The sequence below is a fragment of the Ceratotherium simum genome, chromosome 5 (assembly GCF_057802395.1).
Source record: "Ceratotherium simum simum isolate JZ-2026a chromosome 5, ASM5780239v1, whole genome shotgun sequence".
In the NCBI taxonomy this organism is placed as follows: domain Eukaryota; kingdom Metazoa; phylum Chordata; class Mammalia; order Perissodactyla; family Rhinocerotidae; genus Ceratotherium; species Ceratotherium simum.
Window position 1 is genome coordinate 37,069,865 of NC_141904.1, and position 12,295 is coordinate 37,082,159.

Genomic DNA, 12,295 nt, shown 5'->3' on the forward strand with positions numbered 1-12,295 from the left:
GGCTTCTGGAAAGGGGCAACAAAGTTTTGTTTCTCGAACTAGAGGGTAGTTACAAGGGTATTCACCATAATATAACTCATTAAGTCATTTATTAGTTTTGTGTCAATTTCTGAATCTGTTTTTAAAATAAGTTAAAAATTATTTTTTGATTTCGAAAGTTAAAAAATAACCTTAGCCATGTTCCAAAAAAATCTTGTATATTGTGTAACGAAATAGCTAAAATTCCATATGCTTATCCTTCTCTCCTTTTTCACTGGACCTTTCTCAGGTTCTTTTCATGCCTGGAATACTGACTCCCTCTCCTTGTACTCCTTGTGAAGCCGTTTTCAAACTCTGCCATCCAAGTCTAGGACTAAAGAGCAAGGGCTTTGGAGGCAGGCACACCTGAGTTGGGATTCCAACCCTGCCACTTAATATCTGTGTGACTGTGGGCAAGTTACTTAACCTCTCTGAGCTTCAGTTCCTTCAATGGGTAAATAGGGATAATAACATCAAACTCGCTGGGTAGTTAGGAGAGTTACCAGAGATGACGACTATAAGATCTTTGGCACATACAGGATTTTAGTGGGACAGCTGATGAAATCAGAATTAGGCCTGTAGGTTAATTTCCTGATTTTGATAAGATTACTAGGTCTAAAGATGGAATAATAGTTTTGTATTAATTTTGATAATTTCACTGTGGTTATATAAGAGAATGTCTTTGTTTTTAGGAAACAAAAGGGCATCATCTTTGCAACTGACTCTCAAACAGTTCAGAAAAAAAGTGTATACACATGCAGAACGATAAAGCAAATGTGGTAAAATGTGGACATTTGGGGAATCAATCAAGGAATTCTTTGTACTGTTTTTTCAACTTTTTTCTAAGTCTGAGTTATTGCAAAATGAAGTTAAATTAAAACAAATGCTTAGGGGCCAGCCGGTGGCACAAGCGGTTAAGTGCACGTGCTCCGCTGCGGCAGCCCGGGGTTCGCCGGTTCGGATCCCAGGCGGGCACCGATGCACCACTTGTCAGGCCATGCTGTGGTGGCATCCCATATAAAGTGGAGGAAGATGGGCACGGATGTTAGGCCAGGGCCAGTCTTCCTCAGCAAAAAGAGAGGAGGATTGGCAGATGTTAGCACAGGGCTGATCTCCTCACAAAAAAAAAAAAAAATGCTTAGCACATGGCAGATTCAACTTTTCCCACCATCTTTCCCAGCCTATTGACCCAGGTGACAATCAGCAGCAGGCATTTTTAACTGAATTGAGGCAGAAAGGTATAGCACAGGGATCCACAAACTTAAGCCAGCAGCATAAATCCAACCTGTTGCTTGTTTTTTATATGGCCTGCCAGCTAAGAATTATTTTTACATTTTTAAATGGTTGGAAAAAAGTTAAAAGAAGAATAATATTTTTTGAAATGATATGAGATTCAAATGTCAGTGTCCATAAATAAAATTGTATTAGAACACAGCCACCTCCCAATCCTCTACATATTGCATTGGGCTGCTTTTGCACTGCAATGGCAGCCAAGTGGTGGAAACAGAGGACTTATGGCCCACAGAACCTAAAATATTTTCTCTCTGGCCCTTTGTAGTAAAAGCTTGCCCAGAGAATATAGATAGTAGTTTGTTTCTGAGGTTTTATACTCGACTGTGTATTGTAGTTGAACTAGCAATAATAGTAATGGCCATTGTGCTGAATACTTTACTCTGCCTCACAAACCAAGTTGCATGTTATTGTCCACATTTCACAGATGAGAAAACCGGGGCACACAGGAGTTAAATGACTTGCCAATAGCCACAGAGCTAGGAAGTGAATCACAGTTCAGTCACGTTGCCTGACCTTAGAGCCTGAGTTATTTTTACAAAGCCATGCTTCTGCCCATACCTTATTTTTCAGTTCCTGTCCAACGGTGCATGTAGTGTGCTGGGATGCAAAACCCCTGCTCCAGGTTGTGGGGGATATGAAATGAGCATGAGAAGGCTGTAGAGATCCATCTCCAATGAAAAAGATGTCCACATACACAACAAAATATGGTACATGCTCTAACATAGACCAGTGCTACTCAAAGTGTGGTCCGAGGAGCAGATGCATGCGATCAGTACAGAAATTCAGAGTAGGTATTTGGAAACTTGAAGCAATTTGAGAAAGTTTGTCTGTTGAATGTAATAATGAAAAAAGTGGATGTGAATTTTGTATGTCTATTTTTATTTCCTTGTCCTAGTAATTTATTTTTATCATATTTTTACAACAAGATCAGTCCTTGATAGGCTGGAAAGAGCACTGATAACCGTAGAAACAAAACTGACCCTTCACCAAAGGTGGTTTGAGAAACCTAAGAACAATGAAGGGGAGAGAGATATGCAGCTCGATAACACAGATGAAAACGTTGTTTTTCTGTCCTAACAGGGCTTTGCACACAAGGTAAGCACGAATCTCAACCCCTTTGATTGGTCTATTTTCCCTTATGGTCCTAAAAGAGTTTCCTATTCAGCAAATTTCAAGTCCCGGTGTCAGTTCTGACCTGTATTTCAGTGTAAAAATTTAGCTAACTTTACATTTCTGATATTTTAAAAATTCCATTGGGGCTGGCCCTGTGACGTAGTGGTTAAGTTCACACGCTTCACATCAGTGGCCTAGGGTTCACGCAATCAGATCCTGGGCACAGACCTCTACACCGTTCATCAAGCCATGCTGTGGCAATGTCCCACATACAAAATGGAAGAAGATTGGCACATGTTAGCTCAGGGCCAATCTTCCTGACCAAAAAAAACCATTAAAATGATTGTAATTTAGGGCCAGCCCTGTGGCGTAGTGGTTAAGTGTGCGCGCCCCGCTCCTGGCAGCCCGGGTTCGGATCCCGGGTGCGCACCGATACACTGCTTGTCAGGCCATGCTGTGGCGGCATCCCATATAAAGTGGAGGAAGATTGGCATGGATGTTAGCTCAGGGCTGATCTTCCTCACACAGACACAAACACACTAATAAATAAAATAAATAAATTTAAAAAAATAATTGTAATTTAGAATAAGTTTTAGTAGTATTAAATGATATATGTTAAGGGCAAGGAAAAAACTAGGCCTTCACTGAAAGGATATGATAGCTAAATGCAATGCATTATCCCAGATTGGATCTTGGACCAGGAAACAAAAATAGCTACAGAGTAAGACATCATTGGCATAATCAAGAAAAGTTTAATATACACTATGGATTAGAAAAAAAGATCATATCAATTTTAAATTTCCTAATTTTGATAATGATACTGTGGCTATGTTCTTAGGAAATACACTGAAATATTTAGGGGTAAAGGAGCGTAATGTCTTCAACTTACTCTCAAATGATATTAATAATATGTATATATTTATATATATGTAATTATACATATTATATACATAATATATAATTACGTGTATATGATGAGAGAGAACTTATAAAGCAAATAAGGCAAAATATTAACAATTGATGACTTAGGTAAAAGGCATACAGGAATTCTTATGTCAAAATAAAAAGTGATTCAAAAAATGCAGTCTCTGGCCTATGGACGTGTACAATTCTGTACAGGAATTCCTTATCTTTCTCACATGTCCTTAAGTTTTCCAACACAAAAAGTCCTGAGGCTAAGTTGTGCAACGAACTAATGGGTATGGTTATGAAACAATAAAAAGATAACACTGTGAAATAATCAGCCAACAGTTTCCCCACAGTTCCAATGAAAGTTAGCAGCTGTGTATGAGGAACTGGACCACACCATACAGCAGTCATGAGTGTTAGAACGTCCTTGTCCCCATGTCCTCAAACTCCCTTTCAGGAGTTCGAGATATCTGAAGACATAAAATGTCCCAAGTGAGACCTGCCTTAGGAAAAAAAAATGATAACTTTGTTTCAAACACTCTTCTTTCCTATCTGCTTTCTTGCCTTATTATCTGTCAAGAGCATCTGCTTCCCTAGGGTCCCTCAGCTGTATCTTTGCTGGCTTGGATTTTTTTCCCTTCATGTTTGATCTAGGCCTGTCATTTCTTTTTCACCTGGGCCCCTAGATTTGGCCCACCTCTCTGTCTTTATAGCCACATCTGCAGTTGTGGCTCACTTCTCTGAATGATCACAGCGGTTTTCTAGCTCAACTGAAGGTTACAACTAGATATGGCTAGAAGGGCTATTTGTGCTGACGATCACCATGTTGGCCCATCAGTGTCTTATATTTTATATAATTCCTGGAGTTGTCAACATTTAGTCAGTGGATTTTACATAATCTTGATTTCTAGCTTCTTTTCAGAGATCAGAAGGTCTGGCCACACCGGGCCCACTGCCCCATGGGGTAACAGTAGATCAGAGATGCGGACATTCGGCAACAATCTCCATCTGGTCCACTTCACTTTTGACATGACCTGCAGGCCCCATGAGAGATTTAAGTTGGCAACTTCCGGCTCAGAGAGTCTCCGCGGTAACTTGATCACAACCTCTATGACTGCTATTTCACACATATCTATGTGATGCCTCAGATTCACAGTCACCTGTCTCCCGAACCCTAGGCTGCCCGCTCTACCTCAGCTGCCGTTGCAGCAAGCACATCTGCCACTGCAAACCAACCATCTGGAGGCTTTGGCTCCTCCAGACACTTCTGGCCCCACTTGAACAAAGCATCATGCTTCCCAAGTGGCTGCCAAAGAGGTTGGGTGGTGCAACATGGAAGGGCAGGCAAGCTCACTCCCCCAGGGAGAAACGTAGTGCAATAGGAGACCAGAGGAGGCAAAGAGCCAGTAAATAAATGTCCTCTCCCTTCCTCCCTCAGATTAACTATTGCAAGGTGTGGTTTCTCAATATAGCCTGTCTAGAGACATTCCATGTGGTCTAGTATGTGCACCTGCCAAGAAATTGGCTCTGTGTCTTCAAGGCTGTTATGAAGCAGGAGCCAGCATAGTAACACATTTGTTTGGGTGGTTTCTCATTCTTGTCTCATTTCCCTCTCCTCTCACTCTCACTGTCATTGACTGTACCTCCCAAATAAAGTATGTATTAACATTTACTTTTTGCCTCAGGCTCTGTTTTCTAGGGAGCCCAGATGAGATAATTATTTGTTCCGATAATTATTTGTTCAGGAAATTGCAGAGCAATTTCCTGTATGCATTTCTTTTTTTTTTTTTTTTAAAGATTTTATTTATTTATTTTTTCCCCCAAAGCCCCAGTACATAGTTGTATGTCATAGCTGCACATCCTTCTAGTTGCTGTATGTGGGACGTGGCCTCAGCATGGCCGGAGAAGCGGTGCGTTGGTGCGCACCCGGGATCCGAACCCCGGGCCACCAGCAGAGGAGCACGCGCACCCAACCGCTAAGCCACAGGGCCGGCCCCCTGTATGCATTTCTTGAGCTTTCTCCAATCTTGGGTTTTGGGGATGTCCTCTTAGATTTTGCTTTTAAGACCATAGGTCATAACTCATCCCCAATTCAAACCCCAGATTTAATGCTTCCTTTATAATGAAGTAACTAGTGAACATACTAGCTGAAGGAGTTCTTTCCTTCCAGAAATTTCCATAGTGCTCTACCTACAGCTAACTTATGACATTGTTGTCTGTGTTATGGCTCTTTATGGTCTGTGCTTTAACTCAGGTCCTCATCTTTCTTATGGGGATCACTTTGGGGGTCTCCTATAATGTCTTTTGGCCTCCAGCCCCATCACCTTCTTCCCCAACTGAGCCTTTGCACACGTTGCTCTCTTTGTCAGGAATCTTCTTCCTTTTCCATTTTTTCCTCCAACCAACTTCTATTCTATCTTTTCAGACTCTTTAAAGGAGTCCAGGGCTGACCCTGTGGCCTAGTGGTTAAGTTTGGCATGCTCTGCTTCAGCAGCCCAGGTTCAGTTCCCAGGCGTGGACCTGCACCACTTATCATTGGCCATGCTGTGGTGGCAACCCACGTACAAAATAGAGGAAGATTGGCACAGATGTTAGCTCAGAGCAAATCTTCCTCAGCAAAAATAATAATAATAATAATAGAAAACAATAAAGGAGTCCAATCATGGCCTCTGACAAGAAGCCTTCCCAGGCTCACTCTCAAACTAGATTACTGCTATAGACTGCATGTTTGAGGTCCCCTCCAGCAAATTCGTATGTTGAAAGCTAATCCCCAATGTGATGGTGTTTGGAGGTGAGGTCTTTAGGGTCTTTTGAGTGATTAGGTCATAAGGGTGAAGCCCTTATAAAAGAGACCCCAGGGGGCCGGCCCATGGCTTAGCGGTTAAGTGCGCGCACTCTGCTACTGGCGGCCCGGGGTTCGGAACCCCGGGCACATATCGATGCACTGCTTCTCCGGCCATGCTGAGGCAGCGTCCCACATACAGCAACTAGAAGGGTGTGCAACTATGACATACAACTATCTACTGGGGCTTTGGGGAAAAAAAGGAGGAGGATTGGCAAAGATGTTAGCTCAGAGCTGGTCTTCCTCAGCAAAAAAAGAGGAGGATTGTCATGGATGTTAGCTCAGGGCGATCTTCCTCACCAAAAAAAAAAAAAAAAGAGAGAGAGACCCCAGAGAGTTCCCTTGCCCTTTCCACTGAGACCACAGCGAGAAGAGGGCCATCTATGAACAAGAAAGCAGACTCTCACTAGACACCAAATCTGCTAGTGTCTTGGATTTCTCAGGCTCCAGAACCATGAGAAATAAATGTCTGTGTTCATAAGGCACCCCGTCTACGGTATTTTGTTTTAGCAGCTGGAACAGACTAAGACAACTACCCAACCCTCTTTGGGGCCCAGACAGTACTCTGTGCATGTCTCCATTCCAGCTCTAATGGTAGGGTGATTAAAATCTTATCTATCTTCTCCAGACTTTGAGTTCCCTGAAGAAGGAGTTGATATTTCTCTAATACAATGCCTGGCACACAATAGTTCCCTATAGGTTTATGTAACAAATGAAAAAAAACATCTTATCTTTACTCAACTGGAAGTTCCTTGCAGTCAAGGATGTATGTCTGATTCATCTTTGCATTCTGGCACCTGGTATAAGGTAGATGCTGAACTGTATATTGAAAGAATTAATAAATTCATGATATGAAAGAGAATTTGTCATTAAAGTCACCTGAAGAACACGGGCTCCTTTAGTGAGGAACACTCTCAGACACAGCTCTGGGGCTGGCCCCGTGGCTTAGCGGTTAAGTGCACGTGCTCCGCTACTGGCGGCCCGGGTTCTGATCCGGGCGCGCAACAACGCACCACTTCTCCAGCCATGCTGAGGCCGTGTCCCACGTACAGCAACTAGAAGGATGTGCAACTATAACATACAACTATCTACTGGGGCTTTGGGGGAAAAAAAAGGAGGAGGATTGGCAATAGATGTTAGCTCAGAGCCGGTCTTCCTCAGCAAAAAGAGGAGGATTAGCATGGATGTTAGCTCAGGGCTGATCTTCCTCACAAAAAAAAAAAAAAAGAACTAAACAGGGTCAAGACACAGCTCTGACAAAGCTGAACAGCCCATGAGTCTAGGGGTCAGTCACACTAGACATTGTCTGGTTTCACTTCCTTTTAAAATTCTGTTGAATTATAATGGGAAGCAACTGTTCCCTCCACCTCCACCTGCACACCCACAATCTTACTCCTCAAAGGCAATTCCACTTAACCTTTGCTGCCCCTACTCCCTTGCCTCCCCTCTTTATACTGTAGCCACAGTGGCCTTCTCTCAGTCTTTTGTACCCTTCATGTCTCCTCCTCCAGAGCCATCTTCTGTGGGGGCTGATGCATTGGTTTGTGATATGTGGAGGTAGCCTGGGATCCAAGCAGCTCCTGGAAATTTCCCTAACTCCACTGTCAAAGCAGAGTGGCCTGGAAGTGGCATAGAGCTGATGGGCCTGGAGGGGCTTGGCCAAGGTGATAAGGGATGACTCCTCAGTGATAAGCAACCAGGACCAGATGTCATTTCAGCAGAGGCCACAGTGCATAGATGACAGTCTCTCCCCATTGACCCCACCAGGTTGACTTGAACTGACTTCAAGGACAAGAGAAGGGGCCAGATGAGAAGGAAAAAAGAGGGTATCCTTCTTGAACTTTTGTATTCAGTAGCTAATGCTGTGTAAAAAACCACCCCAAAACTTAGAGGCCAACTACAATCATTTATTTATTTATTTATTTATTTATTTTATTTATTTATTTTTGTGAGGAAGATCAGCCCTGTGCTAACATCTGCCCATCCTCCTCTTTTTGCTGAGGAAGACTGGCCCTGGGCTAACATCCATGCCTCATCTTCCTCCACTTTATATGGGACGCCGCCACAGCATGGCTTGCCAAGCGGTGCATCAGTGCGCGCCCTGATCCAAACCGGCGAACCCCAGGCCACTGCAATGGAGCGCGCGCACTTAACAGCTTGCACCACCGGGCCAGCCCCCCACAACAATCATTTATTTAGTTCATGATTCTGCAGGTTCTTCTGGTTTTGGTTCTTCCGGACTTCCCATGCATCTGCAGATAGCCAGTGAATCTTCTGGTACCGGATGATCTAGGATGGCTTCACTCATACATTTGGCAAGTGGCAGGAGTGACGGAGAAACAATTGGGTCACAAGCCTCTCATCCTCCGTTAGGCTAGCCCAGGTTGTTAGCCACATGAAGAGAAGGTTCCAAGTACCACAACAGAGAGCAAGTCCCAAGGCAAAGTGGGACATTTGCTGCTGTCTCATTGGCCAAAACAAATCACATTGGCAAATCTAGATCCAAAGCGTGAAAAAATTGATGGAGAAGTTGCAGTCACATTGCAAAGGAGCATGGCGATGGAGACGGGAGGAATTCGAAGCATTCCTGCAATCAACCACAAGCAAATTTTCAGTTCATTCTATCTTAGATGAGTTTGTTTTTTGTAGAAAGGCAAGACATTTCTATGTGTATCTTAAAGTGGGTTTCCACTTCTTTTTGGTATTCCAGAAGATGGTTAACAAATTGTGAGTTATATTTAAATAGTTGTCTTATCTCCCTTTCTAGGTTAATGTGCCTTCACTTACTCGTTCATCCTTGTTAAACACACTGGACTAAGAATAACGCCTTGCACACAGGAGGGATTGCTTAATAAGCTTTTTTGAATGATATCTTTGAGAGAAATAGCTTGGTGGAGATAAGAGAGACTTGATAGTCTGACAGATATGTCATTCATTCTGCAAGTATTTATTGAGCACCTACTAAGTGCCAAGCACTCTCTGACGTGCTAGGAACACAGTGGTAGGTAAAACAGACATGGTCCCTACGATGTGAGGCCTACAGCCCTATGAGGAAAGAGACGTCAAAAAAATCAAAAAAATAAACGTAAGTTTGCAACTGTGATGGATGCTACAATGAGAATGGTACATGGAGCTGTGAGGTTTCTTTGTTTTGTTTTGTTTTACTATTGTGTCTTTTTTTTAAACAGTTTTATTGAAGTATAATTGATATACCATAAACCGCACATATTTAAAGCATACAATTTGATAGATTTTGACCTGAAATTACCACAACAAGTTCTGTGAGATTCCGAATTGATCTAGTTAAGGAGCACAGAGAAGAAAGGAAAGTGATATCTCAAGTGGAATCTAAATAACAGCCCTGGGCAAAGTGCCTTTGACAGGAGCTGGCAAGGCAAGTACATAACAGGGAAAGAAGCTGTGGTCAGAGCTTAGCACCCTGTACAACCAAGCTGTTGCACGAGTTGCTTTTAAATTGTATTTGTCTGCTAGTGGGATGGAACTTTTTTCTGTTATTGGATATTCCCTTTGCGTGTCTGTTTTTGAATTGGGATATTGGACTTTTTCATGGTCTCCACACATTAAAGATTTCAAGCCCCAAGCAAGATGGTCACAGATTGGGCAGGAAGCTCCAGGGGACCAGGTAAACTCCTCCCAGCTCAACTCTCTCCACAGGCTCCTTCCCCCGATTCAAGTCTCTGCTCAAACATCACCTCCTCATGCAATCTTCCCCCACCCCATCCTATCCACTTGTTCTACTTTCTTTATATCACTATTGCAATTTTTTTCTTTTTCTTTTTTTTTTTTGTGAGGAAAATCAGCTGTGAGCTAACATCCATACTAATCCTCCTCCTTTTGCTGAGGAAGACCGGCTCTGAGCCAACATCTATCGCCAATCCTCCTCGTTTTTTTTCCCCACAAAGCCCCAGGAGACAGCCGGACGCCACAGTTGCACATCCTTCTAGTTGCTGCATGTGGGCTGCGGCCTCAGCACAGCCGGAGAAGTGGTGTGTTGGTGCGCGCCCGGGATCCGAACCCCGGCCGCCAGTAGCGGAGCGCGCGCACCCAACCGCTAAGCCACGGGGCTGGCCCTGCAATTTTTTTCTAAAAATTGCTTTTAAAATAACAAGTAACTACAAAATAATATCTTTAAAATATTTGTATGCCATAAAAAGTGATGCATACCCAGTCCCATCCCCTCACCCCCATGGGACCCTCCCCCAATTCCGTGCCCTTCCTTCCACCTTACAGGAAACCACTGTCCAAAGTTTTTGTTTATGATTCTTTTTTCATTAGTTTTACCCTGTGTGTTTGCATGAGGTAAGACTACATTATTTGCATTCTTAAATAATATTTTGTGTATTTTAGAGTAATTTTAAACTTTAGACAAATGGAATCATTCTCTCTTTTTTTTTTTAGCTTGAACTGTGTTTTTTTTTTTTTTTATTTAAATTTTTTGTTTATTGCAGTAACATTGGTTTATAACATTGTAAAAATTTCAGGTGTACATCATTGTACTTCTATTTCTGCATAGATTACATCATGTTCACCACCAAAATACTAATTACAACCCATCACCACACACATGTACCCAATTATCCCTTTCACCCTCCTCCCTCCCCCCTTCCCCTCTGGTAACCACCAATCCAATCTCTGTCCCTATGTGTTTGTTTATTGTTGTTATTATCTACTACTTAATGAAGGAAATCATACGGTATTTGACCTTCTCCCTCTGACTTATTTCACTTTGCATCATGCCCTCAATGTCCATCCATGTTATCACAAATGGCTGGATTTCATCGTTTCTTATGGCTGAGTAGTATTCCATTGTGTATATATACCACAGCTTTTTATCCATTCGTCCCTTGATGGGCACTTAGGTTGCTTCCAAGTCTTGGCTATCGTGAATAAGGCTGCAATGAACACAGGGGTGCATGTACCTTTGCAAATTGGTGTTTTCAAGTTCTTTGGATAAATACCCAACAGTGGAATAGCTGGATCATATGGTAGTTCTATCGTTGATTTTTGAGGAATCTCCATACTGTTTTCCATAGTGGCTGCACCAGTTTGCACTCCCACCAGCAGTGTATGAGAGTTCCCTTCTCTCCACAACCTCTCCAACACATGTTGTTTCCTGTCTTGTTAATTATAGCCATTCTGATGGGCGTGAGGTGATATCTCATTGTAGTTTTGATTTGCATTTCCCTGATAGTTAGTGATTTTGAACATCTTTTCATGTGTCTGTTGGCCATCTGTATATCTTCTTTGGAGAAATGTCTGTTCAGGTCTTTTGCCCATTTTTAATTGGGTTGGTAGTTTTTGTTGTTGAGATGCATGAGTTCTTTATATATTTTGGAGATTAAGCCCTTATCAGATGTATGGTTTGCAAATATCTTCTCCCAATTGTTAGGTTGTCTTTTCGTTTTGTTGATGGTTTCCTTTGCTGTGCAGAAGCATGTTAGTTTGATGTAGTCCCATGTGTTTATTTTTTCTATTGTTTCTCTTGCCCGGTCAGATGTGGTGTTTGAAAAAGATGTTGCTAAGACTGATGTCGAAGAGCGTACTGCCTATGTTTTCTTCTAGAACTTTCACAGTTTCAGGTCTTACATTCAAGTCTTTAATCCATTTGGAGTTAATTTTTGTGTATGGTGTAAGGTAAGAGTCTACTTTCATTTTTTTGCATATGGCTATCCAGTTTTCCCAACATCATTTGTTGAAGAGACTTTCTTTTCCCCATTGTATGTTCTTGGCTCCTTTGTCAAAGATTAGCTGTCCATAGATGTGTGGGTTTATTTCTGGGCTTTCAATTCTATTCCATTGATCTGTGTGTCTGTTTTTGTGCCAGTACCATGCTGTTTTGGTTACTATAGCTTTGTAGTATATTTTGAAATCAGGGAGTGTGATATCTCCAGCTTTGTTCTTTTTTCTCAGGATTCCTTTAGCTATTCGGGGTCTTTTGTTGTTCCATATAAATTTTAGGATTCTTTGTTCTATTTCTGTGAAAAATGTTGTTGGAACTTTCATAGGGATTGCATTGAATCTATAGATGGCTTTAGGAAGTATGGACATCTTAACTATGTTAATTCTTCCAATCCAAGAGCACGGAATATCTTTCCATTT